Below are 22,389 nucleotides of genomic sequence, written 5' to 3'. Positions count from 1 at the left end.
CCTGCTCATTTTACCTCCAGCCGCAGGTCAGTGCCAGCCAAAGCTCTTTATTTCCTGACCTTTGCCCACTGCTTCTGCCCCAGCTCCCTTCTGAGGTGTTTGCTTTGACAATTGCCTTTCTACACAACAAGGTTGTCATAAGGATTTTTGAGACAATGGAGTCTATAGTAAATGGGAGTCTTGATAATAGCAGAGAGATCAGATTTCCTGCCTTGAGATTTAGTGTCACTCCATGCATGCTGCACGCACACAGGTCAACTGCACAAAGTATGCACTGCTGTGCCCTGGGCTGGAGCTTGCAAAATTGCTTTCCTGCATATGCACAGTAGCTTTTTTCCTTAGCAGCCACTGCCACCAGTGCCAAAAAGGCACCCAGCTGATGTGAAATCTTTGAGGAAGCTTTTCTGTAAGCTTTTCATATGAAGCATAAGACTTCACTGGGCATTTAGAGAGGACACCTGGCCAACAGGATTTGGAGATGCCTCCAAACTCACACAGCAGCAGACTGCTTAGTCTCGGACGGCGCAGTTTTCAGGCTTACCGATGAAAATAAGTATGAAATAAAGATGTAAAATACAAATGAAACAAATAAGTCAAAAGCAAATCAAAACATTTCAAAAGTTAAAAGAATTTCATACAAGTCAAAGTTCATTTCTTAGCGCAGTAAGAAAGCACACTCAGCTACTTGGACTCTTGATTTAACCAGTATTTTGACTACAGCAAAAGATGGCTCCTAGTTGCAAGACCTGGCTCTATTAATACCAACTTCCAAAACAACTGAAATTGTCAAGCATCTGGTTTGGCCTATTACAAGAAAGCCAGGCAGGACCTGAACTCTGAATACAGATTTGAATTTTACTATATTTCAGGGCTGAAGGTGATAGGGTTGGAATATCAAGTTCCTCTGGTATACCTTCAGTAAAACAAACACAGTTCCCTAACCCCATCATTTTCCCAAGATGCTGCTGTGGTGTGGGCTGAAGGGCTGGGAGGAGAAAGGAGTGGAAGAGGAGAAAGAAGTTCCTCATTCCTCCCTATTGCCCTTCCTGTTTTCATGTCTGTTTATTCAGAGGATTGTCTTTCCACAAGCAAACAGCTAGAGACAAGCTCACTCCAAATGTATGTTCTCTCGTGTTTCAAGCACTTGCTCTGTTCTTGCTGAATGTTTAGTTACAGCATGAAAAATGGATATGTGGAATGAAGACATTTCCCCTTTGACTTGCACATTTGCCGAAGGTATGTCAAGGATCTGAGGCAAGGGGTATGGGCAAGCTTTCAAGAAAGTTTCCCCCCCTTCTCCTTTGCTTGCTTATTAGAAGAGCAATAAATATCAAGCAGACAGACCCTTCTCACAGTTACAAAGCCTACCTGTAACTGAGCTGGATAATTAGCAGCCTTGAAGATGATATATGACTTTCATTACCCTTTGGGACTGGAGACTAAATGAGGACAGAGCTAATTGCCGTGCAAAGCAGTTTGGCATGAATGAGAAAAATGCAGGCGCTGTCTCCTGCCAGAAAAGGGCCCTATTGCTGCTCTGATCTCATGGCTGGTTTTTGCCGCAGGAGTTCACTTGGTGTCCATAAATCATGGTCTGCTTACAGCTGAAACTGCACTGAGTCATCAACATGCAATAAGCTGAGTGACAGATTCCAGCCTGACTACATTAGAACTTCAGACTTAGTCCTCCCCCCCACACACAACCCATACTTAACAGAAAATTAAACCCAGACTACACAGACATGAAGGCTGTGAGAAACACAAGGCTTGTTTACTTGACAATAGTTTTTTAAGACTGATGTTTCCAGGAAATAACATCATGCATTTTGAAAGAGAGAGGGCCACAAGCACTGAATTTATAAAATGACCCACTGCTATAGCACTCGGTTTGTCCTTCCTCATGTAATAACTGATTAAAACGTATTGCCCTCCTTTAATGATCTAAAGTGGCACTTTGTCATCTTAGTTCTTATGGAGATAGATTTAGTCAGCTAACTGAGAAAATATTTTGCTGCTCTTTAAAATTAGGCCAGAAGAACCTGAAATTTGATTGCAAACCTGCTTCCAAAGTGACCTGGGGCATATTAACATCCATATTGTACCCTTAAGAAGTGTGGGCTTCTGGGGAATCTAACACATCAGTGCAAAAGAGAGTCCTTGAAGATACTCTTTTCCTCTCCCCGTTCTGTTTTACAGAAGATCTTTTGCTTTTCCCTAAAGGTACTTTAGGTCTATTTTTTTTTTTAATGGAAGAGATTGTGCTGAATTTGCAATATGGTATCCTGTCAGATCCTAATCAATTAGCCCACATCAGCTCAGCATAAGGCAGATACCAATTTAACTCACAGAGCTAAGCCTTCTGATTTTCTCTAAGGGCAGTCACATAATTCATTCTTTGTAGTGCCAAATTATATTTGACATTTAATTTAAAACTCAAGGTACCATAATGCAAAATCTCACTAAAAATAATGGTGATAAAGCAGAGGAACATTTCATTTGACAGTGAGGATTTTTTCAGCTTATTTATGCACCCAAACTTTTCCCCTCACCCACCTTTCAAAGGCCAAAACTCAGGAGGCAATCACTTTCAGGTGATTTTTAGCCTCTACAGGTGCTTAAAAGCGCACTTAAAGGTGAAGCATACATGGTGGTTGCTGATCACCTTTTGGTGGCTGGGCTCTGCCCTCCTCTCCCTGATGACACAAGCTCAACTTTTCATGTATTCTTGCTGCTGCAGATAGAAAGAAATATTCCTGTAGAGTGGCTGGGCTAAATGGAATGGTTGCGTGTGGATGGGGGCAGGGGGAGTCAGCCTGAAAAGGTTGAGTTTTTTACATTTAGGAGACCCAACAAGAGAGAGAAAAAAATAAAAAGTGTTTAATGGCTTCATTCACCATTCTCTGCCATGCAGCAATTCCATTCACAGCTTCCTGGCACAATGGAAGTCTGGTGGTTCATCATGCATGTCTAGACTCTGACAGCGCTGGTTCATGCACAAATGATAATAAAAACCCCAAGTTCTCCTCCTTTCTTGAAGTGTGCAACACACTGTGAATCCATGGGGAGTTCTAGCCATGGGCTCACTCAGCACTTCCAGAAACAGTCAAACTCTAATAAAAGCACTACTTGGAAAAATTGTGCAGCTGTCTCTGTCAAGGTGAGTGGCTTGTAGGGACTGACTCTTTGTGTTGGTAGCATGCAAAATGCTAAGCAGCCTGAGATTTGCCTAGCTAATCCAGAACAGCTCTATGAGAAGAGAAAGTAATGGATAACAGCAGGCTCGGCATTGTTGAGACAATCCCAGATAACAATAAGCAAAAGACACTGGTAGTGCAATCCTCCTGAGAGTGACTCAACTTTTGTCCTGTCAAGAAACAGCTACTACTCTGCAATAAAAAGAAGCAAATGGCTAATGTTCTCATCCTTTATGTGCCAGATTAGCTCTTGGGGGAAAAAAAATCACCGCTGGTTGCAACATGCGTCTCAACATAAGATGGATGTCTCAGATTCTGGGATGTTAGGTCTTACTGTGGATTTCAATCCCTGATTAAGATGAAAACAGTTCAAGGCTAAACCCCGGTATTTTTAGAGTGAGTGTAGGCCTCAGGTTAGGCATTCTTGCTCTATTTCACAGTTGCATGTAGGTGCATGCATATGCTACTGGGACACAAGCTCAAAATCTTGCCCATGTGAGTGGATCCATTTCTTTTAGTACTCGCTATGTGCTACACGTTTATGTTAGGCATTATCTGGGGTATGAAATGTGGACAGGAACAAAGTTGTTGAGTACCTGAATGAGAGTGAGCATTATCAGCCTTGGAAATAAAAGAAACTGTATTTGATGTTGATACGGAGTGGCTGCGTGACAGGTTTAAATTAGTGAAACAACTGTAAGGGCATAACACCACTCTAGGATTTCCCTATCTTCCAGAAAATTTCATGGTGGAATAAAAAACACAACCCCAAAACTCCTGGACAAGCAATTCTTCAGCATTATATAACACAGAGAGCACCTTTCTATGGTGTATATCCTGTAATTCAGCTCTTCCAGACTTCCTGAGCTGAGACTGTATCAAGACATTATTTTCAACGGCAAGGATTTTGTATTTTAATTGTAAGGATAAGAGTACCTTTCACAAGTCCAGATAACTGCTCTCCTAGTCTAATTATACTTTGGCTTTTACAGCATACTTTAGAGTTCCACAGTTTATTAATATTTTTATGTGGAAAAACACTTCCATTGGTTTAGGCACTATTAACAATTTTACGAAACAGAGATGAAGCATTCCCTATTGGTTTTTCATAAAATTTAAGATTCTATCATGAGGAATTATGCAGCCTTCACACCTCTATTTCTAAGCTCACTTTACTTAGCCTCTTCTCATCTGGAAATCTTTCCAGAAATTGGCTCACTGCTTTTGTACCTTTTAAATCCTCTATGTAGGGTCCTTTTGAGTCAAGGGCAAGGTATAATTTTCAGGATGTTAACCTGTTCATATCATCCACTTCATATTCAGTACTGTCCCAGAAATTTTTGCTACTGTGAATCTGTGTAGGTACACCTTTAACTCCTCACCAACTTAATAGCAACATTTTGGCACACAAATATACAAGTCCACAAAATCTTTAGAATATTTAAACCAAAAAGAGATTCTGCACCAAATTCTTAAAAAATTCAGCTTGACAAATATTTTTTTCAAAATAGTTTGAACGTTTTCAGAAAAGAAATTATGCAGGAACTGATACAATTGTATTACTGTAATGAAGCTGGATTAGCTAAATGGCCATTTTAGTAGTCCATTTACATCACTAAATTTTTAATATGGCAAAGACAGAAGCTTTAAAAATAAGGAATAATTTTAAATGGCAGTAAAAAGTACACAATCAGTAAATATCTAGATTGGAAAATTGACATTTTGTACTACAAAGAATCATTAAATGGAAGTGAAGGGATCAGGGCATAGACTGAGATTTCAGGCCCTCAGATACATAAGCTGGTTCCAAGGGATGACAACTTAAGCACTTTCACTGAAAAAAAAAATGTAAACAAGAGTCTAACTTTAAATTTATGCTTTCTGAAGGTCTGGTTCATAATCTCTTTTCATATGTGGGATTTACCATATTGCTTTGCAAGGAGGCTATCAAACACGGGGAGCTGACTTCAGAGTCCTTGCATCCAGTAAGGAAGCTGATTTTTAATTATCTTGTGCAAAAACATTAGTGATAAAATATAAATACATATAAATACAAACTGAAAATTAAATCATAGTGTAGGAAGCCATAAGGATTGGAATGCAGAGAGAGACTGAAAGAGAGGATGTAAATGACCTTGTGACACTTACACAGTCTAATTTCTGAGGAAAATTCTACTTCAGTTTATGGTGGTATAAAGAAGGCTCAGAAAAGAGCTTGTGTATTCCTCATTTAAAATATTCCCAGAAAAATAGATTATAGGGGTTTTTTCATCCCTCGTGCTACAGGATTTTATAATTAATAGCCCAAACACATTTGTCACCATTCTTATTCATGGATATTTGTGTGAAGATTTCAACAAGCTCTATTTTGTTCCAGTTTAAATTCCTTTAAATTCTTCCAAGCTCCATTGTGGAATAACTCTCTGCGCAATTTAAACTTGTGTTTGACCCCTGCTCTAGGTCCTTACAATATCTGTATCAAGGAGCATTTTTCCAAAGCACAAACAGCAATAATTTCAAACAATTTGAATTTCCTGGCCTCTGTCTGTCCATCCAATCTGAGGAGCTGTAGCATCTTACATTTTCTTGTTACTGATCAAAGTATTTCTGAAATTCCAAGTTAATTAGCACCACGACATTGCAAGTGCTGTAAGAGGCTAAACCCTGGTTTTCCAATGGGATAAGCAGGAGTTGCTGTTGCTCCACATGCAATAAAAAAAAATTCCCTGGACAAAACCAGTAAAGTCTAGATTGCCAGATAACAAAAGATGAAAAATAAAGGACTTCCTTTTCACACATTATAGTTTAGGAAACAAAGGCTGAGAGAGAACAAATGTTTTGCCCAAGATTGCCAAGACTAGGCAAAACAAGGACAAAAATTGAGTCCAGATTTTTTCAGACTCATTATGGATCCTGTATCACATGATCATTTTTCTCTGTAAATGAATGGCAATCACAGCCTGACCAACAGCCTACTGAATTCAACATGAAGAGCTCTTGCTATTTCCAAAAGGGATTTTGATTTTGAGTCCATTGGGTTACTCAATGCATATGGGCAAAAGAAGCCTGCAGCTAGAATAAAGCTGAGGACGTGCCACAGCACACTAGACTTCTTCTTTTTTAAGGCATCTCTAATTCATTGGCCATGAATAAGATAACATTCACAGAGTCCCATCTGGTGTTCAGTTTTGTGTATAAGTGCTTTGCAGTGTTGGTCTGATAATTCCAACTAAAACTGATAAAGTAATATACAGGACCTAGAGAACAGTAGTGGGATAAAAAGAAAGAGCAAATTGAATAAAGGAGAAAAAATATGCTTGCTTTAGTCTGTAAGGAACAAAATTGATGCCATTTAACCTTACACATAAGTTCCGCACCATTGCTTTTTAAAATCAGCTGAAAATCATTTAAAATCAAATTGATTTTGGCTTTTACATTCAGATGCACTTCAGCTTCTCACTTACTGGCCCATACAAATAATGTCTTCAGCCAACCTGTGTTTAGAATGGGTTGAAAATCAGTTTGTATGTTCACATGTTTATTGGAATTTTCTCATTTCCATTTCACTCAGAGCCAATCACAATCAGTTTAACTTCCTGGGGAATATGTCAAGAGGCTGATTTAATGGGTGCTTTAGCAAAGAAATGGTTCTTATTACAGTGATTTTTTTTTTTTTTGCTTAAAACACATTGTCTATTGTGCATTTTGTGTCAATAAATAGAAAGATGGATAATCAGAACTGTTCATATTTATTCTGAAGAGCTGTCTTCTCCATCATGTGTAGACCCATAATCAATCATGACAGAACTGTAAAATCACCTGAAATATTTCCTAGTTTACATCTGCTCCTTTCTACTAACAAAATCTGGAGTATTGCAGCCTTCCATGTATGGACTTGCAGGGTAGGCTTCTGAAATGGACACTCTCCTGTTCACCTGCTGCCGTCCAACTGTGGATCATTTGGATTGGATAACTGCTATCTGAACTGACATTTAGTCATCCAGTCTGAGAGCAAGTATGCTGAAATGATGCAACATAACATGCTATCAAGGCTGTAATAGGACATAGAACACCTGCCATTGACTTGGATGGAAAGGATAAAATGCTCTGAATTGCTTTGTTTTCAACAGTCTCTTCCCCATACTCCTCACATGTCTATTTTTACTTAATTTGTCACTGATGCTTTAAGGAGACAGAAATGGCATGGTTGGAGAACAAGAAAATGTGAAGCAGATGCCCAGGTTCTATTACTGACTGTTGGTGACTGGATAAGCTGTTTATATCATTGCATCAAGTTCATTGATTTAGATGGCTTAGTTTTAGGTTTCCAAATGGAGAAGATGCACACAGCCTACTTTCCACAGTGAATCAGTACCTCAACACTTATCATCTTCAAAAAAAGAGTTAGAATGAGTCTGCAATTAAGGTGGTAAACATGCCTCAAGCTCTGCATCTAAAAACTCAACACTTACAATTAAATGATATCAGGAAAATACTAGCTGTAAGCTTACAGAAATTCAATTAAATTGCCTGTAAATGAGAAATTAAAAATGCATCACAAAGAGATACTGTGTGTTTAATCAATTGCTTTAAGGGTCTCTGCAAATCTCAAATAAGATGTAAAAATCCATGTGCAAATATTACATTGCAGCGATGTTGAATGGGAATGGAGTGGGAGGTTATATAACCTGATAACATCAAGGACCTGAAAGAGCTTAAACTATTTAACTATTCAGCAGTGAAAAGAAGTCAAGAAGGATCACTGCAGACAAGGACTGGAAATACAGTATAAAAACCGACTTGCGCAGCCTGACATTCTGCTTCAAAGAGTATTAGTGCTAGAGAGTGGTTACAAACCTATAAGTCTTTAAAAACAAGTCTGATTTAATAAATATTTACTAAATTGTATAAGGATTGCCTGGCATCAAGCTATAAATATTAAATTCTAATGTATATGTTAAAAGAATGATGTTTTTTCAAATAATCAATCTAAGATTATAAGAATTTTGGGTTAAACATAAAAAAATAATAACAAAAATCCCTGAAAGTCAAACAAAAATAGTGATGGTTAAATTCCAAAAGAACAATCCACTCAGAGTTCCTTTCATGTGCCAAAAACTATTATTTATATTGTTTATGCACTTTCATCATGACAGCCCTAACACTGAGCAGAGCAGATAGAGTCTAACAGTTACCACATTAGAGAAAAAAAGCTCTCAAAAGGTAAATAAAGTGAAGTGAGGCTATATTTTTGGATCTTGAGAGATGTAAGGCCATTCTGATATTCTGCTTATATTGATTCTTTTATATTGTTTAATGAATTTCTGTAGTCTCTACAAAATAAATACTGGCTCAATGACTACAGCCTACACTTAAAGGAACCACCCTATTAAAACTGGTTTTGTTTGTGCCTGAGAATCAGAACAATTTCAGACAGTTTGTTTCATATTTTACTTGAAAGCTCCTGTTCCATTAGTATGACATGGTTTCTGAGACAAAGCTTAACCACAGTGTCTTTCCCTTTTAAAAGGTAATGACACCATCTAAGCAAAAATAACAGTGGGGGGAAAAAAAGACCCCCATTATAGGAAACTGTGGTATTAATGAAATTCTGTTTGTATTAAAATTTTCTTTCAACCCCGGTCTTCCTATTCAGGGGGATAGTGTCAACCTGTCAAACTTTTAATCAAGAGCAGTTCATTGATGCTTCCATTATGTCAAAATGCCTCACCTAGGTGACTTCAAGGGGAGACAGCAGGTCTGACTTTCTCAACATCCAAGGCTATGAATTTTTCATTTCTCACTCCTCAACTTTTAATTTCTAGTATATGTATGTGGATAGACACAGTGTCTTTTTTATTGTATCAAATCCATAAATGGTGTACATTTCAACCGAGTTGTAAAGTCAAGAGGTTAAAGAAAGGTAAATACATGAAAGAGTAATTTCTTAATTTTTAGGTTGGTAAAAAAGGGCCAGTTAGAGGACTGAAATCTATATATTCACAATATCTTTTAAATGACAACTTCTTCAGCCAAAATTTCACCACACAGCATCATGAGTCACAATCTAGAATCTCCCTACAAATTATTTCACTGAGGTGTTGCATTTGCAGACGTGATGATAACAATTATATAATTCAGCCTACTAAAGGATCCTAACTTTATAGCATAGAAGTCAGATTTGGGGCCAGATCATGACCTCCTGCAGTAGCTGCTATCCATCAGCAAGACTGAAATGTACAAAAAGTCAGTTTAATGAAGTACCTGAACCCCGAGCTCTGTTGGCAGAATGCTTGATTTGGAAGACAAAAATAAAAGCCCCCACGTGACAGCTTTACAATGCCTTCCTCTGCAGCTTATCACTTACTAACCCACTACAAGTGAAGTTATAAGGCAACTGTGCCTAGGAAAGGCTCCCTCCCCCCAGTTCCAGGGAACCAAAATGATTGCTTAACGGTGTTAAGAAGGTGACTGAGAACAGCCTTAAGACAGTTCTGATTTCCATCTCAGTATCAGCACAGTATGTCATTGACCCCGTGTGATAGGAAGAAGGTTTTTCATACCGTGCGCAACAGACAGAAGGCAAGTTCCAAGGAAACATAGTCATCCTAGGGTCCCAATTTAGTCCTGCAAAAGTTTGACTGAGTTTCTATAATAGAGCTTCTGATTCGACAGTCTATACCATACTCACAAATAAAGACACCTTTTTGCATTTACAGTAATATCCCTTATTTACCAATTAGATGTACAGTGAGATGAGTTTTGACTGAAAATACTTCGTTCCTTCATGATCAGGAAGTAAAATCAGGGAAAATTATGACAACCTGAATGTATGGTTAAAGGAGCTTCCAGATCTTGGGTTTTTAAATAAGTTTGCAAAGGCACATTCATGGCGAGTGTACTACATAATCCATCTAAACTATTTACTTTTCACTCTCCTGCCAAAGGAAAGATTCGCATCCAAACAGTTTGGTGGGTTTTGTTGTGTTTTTTAAACATATCATGTATAATTAGAAGATGAGTATATGAGTCATTTATAAAGCCAAACAACAAGACCAGAACTCTCAAAACGTGAATTGACCAGCTAATTGCAAGACTGGTTTAAATTATGTCCCTAGGTATTACTTGTTCTTTCCAAAATGGGCTGGATATCTGTACTATTAATTCAGCCCCAAAGACCAATTTCATTCTTGCAAACGTATTGCACATTTAAAATGTAGCAAGGTTTAAATCATTCAAGCTTATTGTTTTAACTTCCAGCATTTCATTATCTCACTTTAATGGTTTGCACATTATTTTATACAAGTACAATATAATTTTATTGCATGATGTAAATAAAAAACCAACCAAAAAACCAAACCCATGTCCCATTTTCTTCCAAATGAGATGAGAAGTGATAGGACAGGAGACCTAAGATACGGTGATGTTTTGCCTACAGGCAGGAAAAGCTGAAGGTTGTTCAACATATGCTTTATGGGGAAGATACATACTCAGAATATTAGCAACTGATATACCAGTATATTCTGAATTTGTCCGCCCCTCAAGATCGGATTGGCAGAATTATAAAGAAACTGAGCCAGCCCAGTCTTTCTCTCACTGTAGTGAACTGGAACACTGACAGCTTTGGCTGGGCCAAAAGAAGGCACTAATTTAGGCCCTGTGGCTTCTGCACTGGAGCAGGTTTTGTAGCTGGGGTTCACAGCTTTGAGAGACCCATCTTAGGGGGTAAAATACTAAATGTGCTGCATGGTCCCTCAAAACATAGAGGAACTGAAGGTACAGACTGCAGTCCTGGACACAGCTTCCTTCTTCCCCTGGGGAGCCTCAGGTGGCAATGCCCGGTAGTCAAGAACTACATCAGAGTGGCTTATTACATGACCTCTAGAACTCCAGGTGCCACTGGTTAGAGGGAGGGAAACAAAGGTCCCAAAATGAGCGGAAAGCATTCTGAGGCACTGCCCCTACAAAATGCAGATATTTGCCTTTAGTATTAGGAGATCTGTGAAGAATTTAAAAATATATTTCAAACTGTTCTTTTGTGTGCAATACATAAATTGCTTTTTCCCAAAACTATTTTACCAAATATTTCCACAAAGCATATCCAGTGAAGCACTGTATCTGCAAAGATATTTAGGGATTGGTGCTTCCCAAGTGCCCTCAATTGCTCCTGTTCTATTTGCCTTGACCTGTTGCATCATGTTATGAGATATCAAACTGCCATCATGTTCCATTTTCGAGCTGATTACGCTTCATTGGTGGGCAAAGTTGCTGCTTGCTGAGGGTTTGTGAGGTTTGATTAATTAGTGCTTATGAAGTGCTTTGAAATTCTTGCATGAATGATGTTACAGAAACACTGAAGATTGCTGCTGTTATACAGGCAGGTACATGATTAAAGATTTGATGTTGCAAGGTGTGGCTGGGCCTTACCTTCTGTTTGGGAAAATATTCTGGTTTCCTCTGAATTCCCCCTGGCAAGCTAGTACAGTCTTCCAACCAAACCACTTCAATTATCCTAGGGTAGGGAAAAATAATAAAAAAAAGATTAGATTAAGGATATTTCTGAGAACTCATTGCCTGTCTAGGATATTGCACCTCTAGGTGGTCTGATAAACTTCAAGGGCACCTTGGTGATTAAGTTTATTCTCAGACTGACTGCATTTTCTTCAACTTTTTTTTTTAATCAACTAGAGCTCTTTTAATTGCTTTCTCCTCTAGGTATTTTACATAAACACCTGACTGCCTGTTAAAGCATCTTCCTTAAGCATCCTTATCTGTGATATCCTCTCCTTGGCTGAAGAGACCTACCTATCCCCCTCTCCGATCTCTCCTGCCCAAAGGGAGCTGTTACACGTTGTATCCCTTTCCATAATTTCTGACTCTGAACCCGACAGCTCCCATCTGCTCTGGGAAATGCAGCACCCCACAGGTGATTCATTCTCAGCCAAGGCAGGAAGCTGTAGGGCTCAGCCCACAGCCAGCCTTGATAAGCTGAAGATAATTATTGCACAGACATACCTGTTTAAAGATTTGTCCAACTTGCTCACTGCTGCCATACTTGGCTGTGGCCATGACCACATTGTTGTGGCCCTTCAGGAGCGTGCCGATTCACAAAGTGAAGGCCAGGATTCCTGTCCAACGCACAGGTGCCCAGTGCCATTTGAGAAGGCTGTAAATCATCCAGGATATCTGCACAGGAATATCAGAGATGACGCAGGACCTAAAGCAGACTGACACTCCACCATGGTAGCAAATGGATGCCAGGCAGATATCTGCAATGGCTGAAACAATACCAAATGCCAACAACGAAGCCACTGAGTTCTCTCTGTACTGTCCAACATCACTATTTTCTACTGTTATTGAGAGCACTCAAAAGGATTTGCCATACTGATCCTCTGTGTTGATTGCACAATTCACATACTTTTGGTCTTGCTTACATTAGCCTAACAGACCATGGTCACCCATGCTATCTTCAATTCAAGTCGTAGCACAGTCTCTGGAGTTTCATTTTTCCTGCTGGTTCTACTCATTTCACATCCTGCACCCAGTAACATTTTTTGTTACTTTTCATAATAACCCAATGGCTAATTTTGTACACACCTTTCTGCATACAGAAACCTCTGCGGTTTCGGTGCTTTGCGCTTGATTAGTTTCCTAAGAACTGTAAAGAAAAAAATATTGATTAGTTTTGCCTCAGGCTTTAGTAGACAAACTTACCTAGACTGCAAGGCCAGAGTCTGAGTACATGTCTCTATTTAAACCACGGGAACATTTAGCATTTAAGAGGTTCAAAATAACCAGGCCAAACACCCTTATTATCTATGTAACACTGCCAGTTTCCTGGCTGCTGCCAAGGCTGATGCCATAGTGCTATCCTGTTGCATATTTTCAGAAACATAAATCTTATAAAGAAGTATTTAAAGGTACCACATTTTTCAAATCCTTAAATGAAGAGCATCAGGATCCTATCACTCAGTCCCAGCCAGTGAGTTATTGCGCATTTAAAAATAAGTACCTTCAGTTTTCTGATCGTTGTTCTTGTCTGTGCATCTTTCAAAAACTGGGTTATTAATCTACTGTGCCATAAAGTTTCTTTCATTAGAAATTAACAAGTTTATTCTGACCTTTTCCTAGGTCTGAGCTGGAATTCCATGAGGCGTTTCTTGTCAATCACTGTATTCTTTGCACAGCTTGCACTGTATGCTTTCATGTACGCCTTCAACTGGGTATTCATGCCTAGCCTGTAGATACATTTCCTGGCTCATCTCAGGCATGTCTCTATCCCCAGGTGTGAAATATGTATCCACTGCATGATGTCAGCTCTTAAATCTCCTGGGATTACTGTTCAGCTCCATTTAAAACAAAATCCATGCAGTTCTTCATTCACTTCCTGGGGGTGGGCACAACAGTCTGTGGCACTTACTGCTTTCTCTTGGCTGACCATGGATTGCACATCGTTTTCCTCCCTGTCACACACCATGCTATTTTGTAAGACTGCCTTGAATGAAAGTATTTGAAGGAGCAGAGTCAGTAGTAGATTTTCACCTCATTGTTTCCCCTTCCTGGATATCCTGGAACTCCATCAACTAAACACTGCACTATGCATCTTCACACGCTGAGCTGTTTCTGCTCCCCTTTCTCAGACTCCCCCACATTGGTGCTTTAGGTGCAAATAATGCTTTAGGGATTTGTGCCGTGCTTTCAATTATCTACCCTCAAAGCCTTTCTTTCTAATACTTGAGTACTCTCACAAGATTCCATATTGATCATTTTCAGCAGTCAAGAAAAGTCCAATGGGATAGATCCATAGTTGAGCTCACCCTCACTCTGCCTTCATTCACCCTAACGTTTTGTCTCCAGCACCCACTGAGAAAAGTTATCACAGATAAATATCATGCACTTTTTTTGCCTATTATTTTCCATTTCTTTCCTGGAATGAAGAGGCCCTAAGCTCCAACACTGGCAACTAGAGGCATGGTATCCAGTTAATATCAAATATCTTTGAATTGGAGTTGACGCTGATAATCGTATGTGCTCGTCGATACCTGCTAGAAGGTGTGGCAAAGGCTGTCAGGCAGCTGAATAGCTCTTCCTCTTCAGTATGCAAGTTATTGACTCCCTGATTTCCTCCTTAATTCTTTAATCACCTACCCCATCGTGACAGGATATTTCCCCACATAAAATAATCCACGTAAAAAGGGCACAGATGGGAGTGGACAGAATGGAGGTGTACACCTGGCCCAAGCCAGGTAATTACTCCTACTTTACCAATTAAAATCACATTGCCATTTTTGCTGGTTTAACAGTAAGCATCTATTTTACATTCAGCTCTTTGTTTCAGAGCAGATGTGTTCATTCTTACTTTTTAAACTATGTCACCTTTCCCTCAACATGGGCTTAGGTTAATAAACTGTACATCAAGCACTGCTTAAAAGCTGGCTTCGCAGGATGATAACTGATGAGGGAATTGCTTTTAATTACTGTACAAGTGAGTAGATAAAAATCACAGGCCTAATAATCAACTCCAGAAACTGACAGCAGCAAAGTCTCACATTTCAAATGTGGATTATTTTTTCTTTCAGCATTCAGCTACAGAAGGCAAATGTTAGTGGTTGGATCATCTTCTGTAAGCAAGCCAAAGTTCTGTGTAACATTTTTGGATGCTAATAGGACACAGTTCTGGCAGAACAGAAATAAGGGTAACATTAAAGATTAGAGCAAGCTTGGAAGGGAAGAAAAGTGCTTTTCTCAATGCAGACTTTCAGAAGAACAATAATCTCACCTACATCTGCTGCTGGAACTTTGAAAGTCCAAGGACAGAAAAAGCAAACCAGTTGCTTACACAGCTATCAAGAATGAGAGAGAGCATGAGGCTTCCCAGATTGCCCTCAAAACCGGCAGCATTTGGCCCATTCCCATCCACACCAGGCAAATGCATTTTTAATAGCTCACCTCCTGAAGAGATACTGCAGGCCATGAGATGCAAATTAGGCAGCCAAAATTGTGCGAGTTTGTGCTATGAGAAATTTCAGGGGAGAGTGAAATAAATGAAAGTAGGATTACAAACAGGGTTTGGTGCTCTGGTGAGAGGAGAAAAATGTGCTCATAAAGCCCAATAAAACTTTCTTTTTCTGGTTTATTAGGTGTTTGCAAAACGTCTCAGTTGCAAAGTACGACATGTTCTTTTTCTGAAGACTCATCTACAGCATGGAGGTTCTGATAAATCAGCTGCTTTCTTTTCCAGCCAACTACACAGTGTATGGGAAGCTGAGGTTACTATTATGGCTTTGTTAAAACACTAGATGTTGCCTGAAAGCTGCCATATGAACTCCATTTTGAATGTATTTCAATGCAGGTTTTTACAATAGGAAAAATAAACACTTAGGAGCTCAGGAAATAGGATCTAAAATACTGTAGACATGGATTTGTTTATTTGTTGCTTTCCTGCTATAGATCAGCCTGTCAGGATACCTTCTTCATGTAAATATTTAAAATGTACAACAAACTACAAAAGATCTACAGCAAAGCAATTCTGATTAAAAAAAAAAAATAAGGAAAAGAAGGATATAGAGTTTATTTAAAAAGAAAAAAACAAACCAAACATAGATAAATGTCTGTCTCTTTGGATCTATCAAGTGTATTCTTGATGAAAAGGAAAAATATTCTGATTGTAAAGGTGTTGCATCCAGCAAATGGCCCTTAGTTCCTTGGAACCACATGTTCTACAGATTTTAAGTTACCATATTTCTTTTTGTCTTTTTTTGTTGTTTTCATGGGGCAATAATGTTAGCGCTCAAAAGTCCACATGAGAAACTGAAAATCCAGGATTTGAGAACTGGAGAGGTTCAGAATAGTAGTCATCTGGAAGTCTCCTCTTTTCATGTCGGTAAAGTATAATGTTACTTCACGCCATTTGGCTGCAAATGTAAATTACACCTTTTTTCAGTTGTTAGGACAGGATAAAAAACCACATAATTCTAATGAGTCATAAATGTTTCACCATTTTTTTTCTTCATTTAATTCATATGGTGCCAACACCTGTGAAAACAATCAGCATCATAGCTGTGTGCTCTACTTAAATTTGCTTTAGGGTATGCTTGAGTAAAAGCTTTTATATCTCATTTCTCTACATTATTAACAACATGATGCCCTGAATCATTCTATAATTTAAGTATGCTCATTTCATTCTCAGCCATTTTATTAGGACTAGAAAAGATGCTTAAAGACTATGACAGTCTTAAAACAGACACACACGTACCCATTCCTGGTTCTTACTGTAACAAAATATCTATAACAAGATCTTCCCTTTATTTTTTATGTGCTTTGGCAGTTTTGCACCTTGAATTACGAATCTAAACTGTTAGTACAAGAGCTATACTACAAAGCTTTCTCCCAAAAGGTTTTGCAGCCATGCTCTAAGGTGAATTTTTTCCCCAGAGCAACATCTGCACTGATCTGAATTTTAAGTTACTGCCAAAGGAAAGCATATCATGTCCAGCAGTGGGAAAGAGCAATGGTTGGAAGGATAGTTCTGGAATCACTAGATGGTGCCAGAGAGGAACATGTAATGGCAAATGCAGTCCTGCTTCAGTTACCACTGGGCAATGGGGTGGGCAAGATTGGGGGGAAATTTAAAAGCACGCTTCAGTGTCTGAAGAAATAATACAGTGACTGGAGGATACAGAGAAGATCCTAAATCCTACTTGTGTTTCAGTGGACATCAGGCCTTTGACCACTTTGGGAACCCTCGGTGATTCCGTCTGGCATCTACATAGCCCTAAATGACTTCAAATTGAACTGTCTGCAAACTTTTACCTACAGTTTTATAATGTAAGTGAATGGGGTACTGAGCTCTCCCCATATTTCAACGGGATTGTGGCTCTAACTCCCTTTGTAGAATTCCCCATCTAAACCCAATCATAAATATAGATGAGTGAGCACAGGACATGGAAGCTGGAAGGTGTAGACACCTTGATATTTTCCAAAGAGATCCTTTCCCAAAATGTACATTCCAGTGTTAAACAGCATATTACAAGTAACCACCCAGGGCCGATTCATGGTGAGAAAGCAGGCCAGAGCTGATAAATGCTTCAAGCAAAATATTTGCAGTTTTGATTCATTGCAATAACTCCCTTGTAATCCAGAGGTAGGGACATACTCCAAGTAACTTAAATCAGCTAGCTCAAATCCTGAGAGCAGTGCCGCTCCAGCAGGGTCTTGGGTAAAGACTCAGACTGTCACAGCTCAGCAACTGAAATCAACCCAAGTTAGTCAGTGTAAAGCTTCTCAACTGCAGCCTTCTTTCCACACTGGAGCACAGTATCACCTGCCTCCATGAGGGCTGAGCCGACCACTCCCTTCCACGCCTAGAGAATTTCAAAACTGATTCTGAGGTGGCTAAAACTAAGTAGTCTGCTAGTCATTTCAAATAATTTTATTATAAAGTTATTCCAGTAACCTGCACATTTTTCATAGTCCTTGGTTTCTCCATGGATTAAATATGTGCTTGTGATTACCAGTGCCTTTAGTGGCAGTTTGCACAAAAGATACCAATAAGCACTAGTCAGAGGATGAGCCTTCTTTTTTTCTTTGCTTCTCTTAAGACTTCTTCTCAAGAGTCTTCCACACAGACGTGGGACTATGGGAAGGTGTGGGGAAACATGAAAACCAATCCTACTCACAAAACACTTACTTGGATATCTATTAATTTACAACAGCACGCATCAGAACCAGTACCATTCACTGCCAGATGGGTACACACAGCAACATGACTAGATGAGGCTAAATCTCAGCCAAACCTTTCTCTCCATATTTCAATGCTCTCCATTTACTGGGACCAAAAAAATCAACTGCTTCTTCCAATTTCAGCTTTTTTCTAACTTTCTTCCTCTTGATCTACTAGATTTCACTTTCAAAGCCTAAATGAAAATCCCTATGATTTAGACAGAAACTGTCTTCATACCTTTATAGGAAAGAGGTTGCCCTTGCAGAATCTATTCAAAAGGCCACTCAGTACAGTAGGACTGTGCTTCCTTTATATTGTTCAGTTCTCAGTAGTTTACTCAGCTGAAGGTCCGTTTGATCTGAATTTCTGCTAGGAAGTTTAGAAAATATGAAAGAAATACACTTTAAAATTTCACTGAAATAATCTCCATATTCTTGAAGATATTCAAACTTCATGGCCAACACAGTACCCAGGAGCTGCAGGAATTTCCATAGTGCCATACATGCATTCTTAATTTTGAAATTGAACAAGAAAGAAATATTTATACTAGCTGTACCTTAATTAAATTAAATTAATTAATTAAGCTAGGAAGACCTGAAGCAAAGAGCAGACGAGTATGAGCTTTACTTTTCTTTCTCAATAAAACTGATCTGTTATTGAAATGCTCGGCTGAATATCAGATCTTTTACTTAGGGGAATACTCATTTGCCTGGCTGTAAGCTGCAAGTATTTCATAGTTTCGGTTCTTCCACTATGAAGGAAGCTTCTGTGTTTGGAATTTTAGGAGGACAGTCTTGAAATGTTATTAATAAGAACTTAGTGTATACTTCATATTTGATGTAGGTGCACTCTGCCTCCTAATGGAAGTCGCATGTGTTTTTCCCCTAAGTATGCACCGGTAAGTAATGACCCATCATCAGGCGGTAACTGATGACAATTGATCATATGGCCATCTACAGCAGCAAGAAATTAGAGTAATCTCTCAAGAGAATAATCAGAGAGCAATTTTCCAGGGTCATTACTAGCAAAGAAGCTTGCTGAAGAAGAAAACAGGCTCAGTCTTCACTCTGGATTTTCTTTTCTCCTCTGGATTTCATTTTATACGCAGGGTTTACATTTGTTTTAGAAAATTTTATGAGGCAGACTGAAATGTTAAGGGGATTAAGGAATGGGAGACAGTCTTTCACCTCCAAGTCTTCGGTTCAAATCCAGCTTAGGTTAGTTATGAACAAGAAGTATTTACCATTGCTGTTCACTGTCTGTGCAAAATGGATTGGTGGTTCTGGCTCAGTTCCCAGCAATAAACCTGCATGCCACAACTGGCAACTCCGTTGCCATTCTCAGCAGACAGCGCCAAGAATTAAATGAAGCATAGGAAGCAAAGTTACCTCTCCTCCACTACAGGCCAGGGTGGAGGCACATTGGCAGGAGAAGCCTTCTCTAATGCCACCTGAGCAGGGCTGTGCAACAGTCAAGCATGAAGACATAAGTTTAGTGGGCTGACAAACTATCACTTTTTCAGGAACTGAATTTACTAATTTTCTTAAAAAACAATCAGGTGCCATCTAGTGTGGAGCAGGTTAGCGACTCAGACTGGGCCATGTTGTTCCTTATGCTAAAGTATAGATTAACCTGCAACTATAAAGAGATTGAAACTTGATGTAAATGCAATGGATTCCCACTACACAAGGCTTGTCTTGCCTGTGACAGTACCCTAGAACAGAAAAAAAAAAAAATCAGGACCGTTTCTTCCCTACAAGTGACATGAAAGATCATTTCTCAGTCTAGGAGATTTTTGACTCGTTAGCACCAGAAGCCACTAGACGAAGTTTGTTTTTCCTTAAATCATAAACTTAGAGTAATTCTACTGAAATAAATGGAGCCAACCACCCATGCAGAGCAGCATAAAAGGAAACAGAGCACACCCCAATCTTTATCTGGCCAATACCAGATAGAAAAAGTGACTAGCACAAACTAAAAAATGCCACCACACTTGTGTGCTGAGGGCATCAGCACCATCAACAGGAAGGACACTGAAGATCTTTGCACGTGAGCACAGCAAGAAAAGAATCCAACCTAGGCTTTAAGCCTTGGAATGATTTTACCATTGAACAGTGCTGATTGAAAAATGCATGAATTTTATTCTAAAAATAGCAAGATGGGTCAAGAGAATAATGATCTCAGTCTACACAGCTGGATGAATTTATGGTGATGCCCTTTTTTATATTTCATAGGATAGTCAGAGAGTATGGACTCTACATTTTCCATGGCTTTGAACACTTTATTTATCCATATTTTATTACCAGTGTAAACCTAATTATCACAGCATCTTCATGCTGAAAGTGATTGATAGATTTTGCTACTTGCCTGTCAAGATGCTCATGTTCACTGTATTCAGCTATCACACCAACCCAGAGACTGATGACTGTTCTGGCCTATTAATAAAACTCTATTACAGTGCATTGATGCTACTTCTCTCAAACAATATTAATGCAAGCTCTGCGGCAAGAGGCACATTTTTAACTTGCTACAATACAATGAGGCCTATTTCATTACAATTACTCTTTTACATTTTACTCAGACTGTCCATTCTTAGACATAAAGAACAGTCACAAAATCTTCTCCCTTCTTATTTTCCCATTGTTTTAAAAATGTGTTGATCACCAGCCCATTATTATAAAAGCAATTAGTGATTTTTCAGTACCTGTACCTGCAACTGTTGAAATTGAAACAATATGAAGTGCAGACAACTTTATGAAACACTGAGTTGCTACCCTTCAAAAATAAAAGAACCACATATTGGCAACTCAGATACTGAAGGACACAAGACCATCCACTGGTTGTGAAGATCCTATGTTAGAGATCGACTGGCAACAGGTAATGAATTAAATGTATTTCTGCAAATCATATGAGATAGAAAAGCAAAATAATAAAAAAACCACCAACCTTGAACATGCTCAAAGTGGTAAAGGCAATATGCTGTCAAATATTTTTTTCTGGTTAGCAAGCAGGACATTCTATTTTCCTATGAATGCTCCTCTAGGATGAACTTGTTGCCTTCTGTCACTCGAGTTTCAGTTCAATATTGTGATATTCAAACTGAAATGTCTCGATCTTGCTAAAGAAGCTAAATTGTTGACAGTTAAGATACTTCCAATACTCCTAGATATGGGGACAAAATTCAGCCTGCAAGTGAAGACAACGGCAAATGGATAAAAGACACTAACATCTAATACCTCAACTCAACTTCTTTTTTTAAAGTAAACTTGAATAAGCCTCTAATTCTAGAGCTTCCACAGTCACTTCACCGTATTTTAAATAGAAAAACCTGAAAGACAATAAAACTCTGTCCAACAAAATGCTTACTAACTGTTTAGCTTTAAGCATGGCATCAATACCTGATAGTTTTCTTTGATGAAGATACTTACCTTGCTGCAGTTAAGGATGTGCTTAAGTGTTTCACTGTGAGTCAATAGCCTTACAAAAACCTATAAGGTCTCAGGTATAAAATGACATCAATTCTTTTTGTTTGTAATATGTATAATTTTCCAGAAAATCTAGGTTCAGCAATCATAATCTGAATTAGCATGCCTAGATACTCAGTCTGTACAATCTGTAGGTGCTCCAGATTTTAAGTAACCCATTGAAGATACAGCCTCAGGACCCCAAACAGTGTGGGTAGCCCTAATGACTCTCAAAGGCTGAAGACTTGGAGCTCACTCAGATTTAGTGATAATGGCTTAAGAGGTTACCTCTTCCAGCTGTCTGCAGCAGTCCCCCACCAGAAGCTGAAACAGAGCCATCAGAAAGCGACATGGTCCAGCCCTCATCCATAGAGCTCTGAGCCAGAACATTAATTTTAAGTGCCAATGGTCTGCAAACTGTAACAATTGAAAAACTGGCACTTGCTTACATCTGCTGTCTCCACCAGTAAAGTGGAAGTCTGTGGCAAAGTGGCAGGGTAGACATTAAGGGCAGTAACCTCTTCCTCCACCCCAGCAAAATTAATAGCACTTGTTTGCCAGAGCCCTAATCTGCTCAGAGTGGAGCAGTATGTTGAAAGAAGCAACTCCATTTAACTTCGTTTGGGGGGAATGAAGAGCAAGGATTTTCTACATTTCATGAGGCAGTGAATGGCAAAGAATTAGTGTATATACAGTACCCCTTGTAATTTTAATTCACATTGCCCCTTCTCAGTGAATAAATCTTGTTAAACCTTATCCTCTCAGAGACCATCTGGATGAAAACTATTCAGGAAACGTCACCATTGGTACAAGAACTTAAATCTCACCATAAATCTCAGCATGTCAAAGCCAAGCATGCATGCCTTAAAGAAACTCTGCAGCTGTAACTCGCTTAGAGTTGCAGACATGTGTGTGCAAATGGTGCCTCCTGAGAAACACACTGCTACATTTCAGTAACTTAAAAACAAACGAAAGCAAACTCAGGAATTTTCTCATTTTCAGATAGCTT

The 22,389-nt window shown here is 38.9% G+C and overlaps 1 long non-coding RNA gene across 8 annotated transcripts in view; it reads right to left on the bottom strand.

Annotated features, from left to right (window-relative positions):
• The window catches only part of LOC136293699 (uncharacterized), a 156,725-nt gene that overhangs the window by 6,093 nt on the left and 128,243 nt on the right, over nt 1–22,389 (bottom strand). For 3 of the 8 annotated variants that reach the window (XR_010722230.1, XR_010722223.1, XR_010722227.1), the window contains exons 3-6: nt 18,154–18,285; nt 12,792–12,852; nt 12,210–12,380; nt 11,622–11,706 (exon numbers count right to left, since the gene is read on the bottom strand). This is a non-coding gene — a long non-coding RNA (uncharacterized lncRNA). Of the gene's footprint in view, nt 1–9,779; nt 9,822–10,569; nt 11,156–11,621; nt 11,707–12,209; nt 12,381–12,791; nt 12,853–18,153; nt 18,286–22,389 lie in introns of those variants that run through there. The other 5 variants (XR_010722228.1, XR_010722226.1, XR_010722229.1 and 2 more) reach the window with 5 other exon arrangements.

The sequence above is a fragment of the Chamaea fasciata genome, unplaced genomic scaffold (genome assembly GCF_029207755.1).
Source record: "Chamaea fasciata isolate MVZ Bird 193981 ecotype frontalis unplaced genomic scaffold, bChaFas1.0.hap1 SCAF_9, whole genome shotgun sequence".
In the NCBI taxonomy this organism is placed as follows: Eukaryota; Metazoa; Chordata; class Aves; order Passeriformes; family Sylviidae; genus Chamaea; species Chamaea fasciata.
Note: the sequence above shows the minus strand (reverse complement) of the source record. Positions and strands in the feature narration are given on the sequence as shown.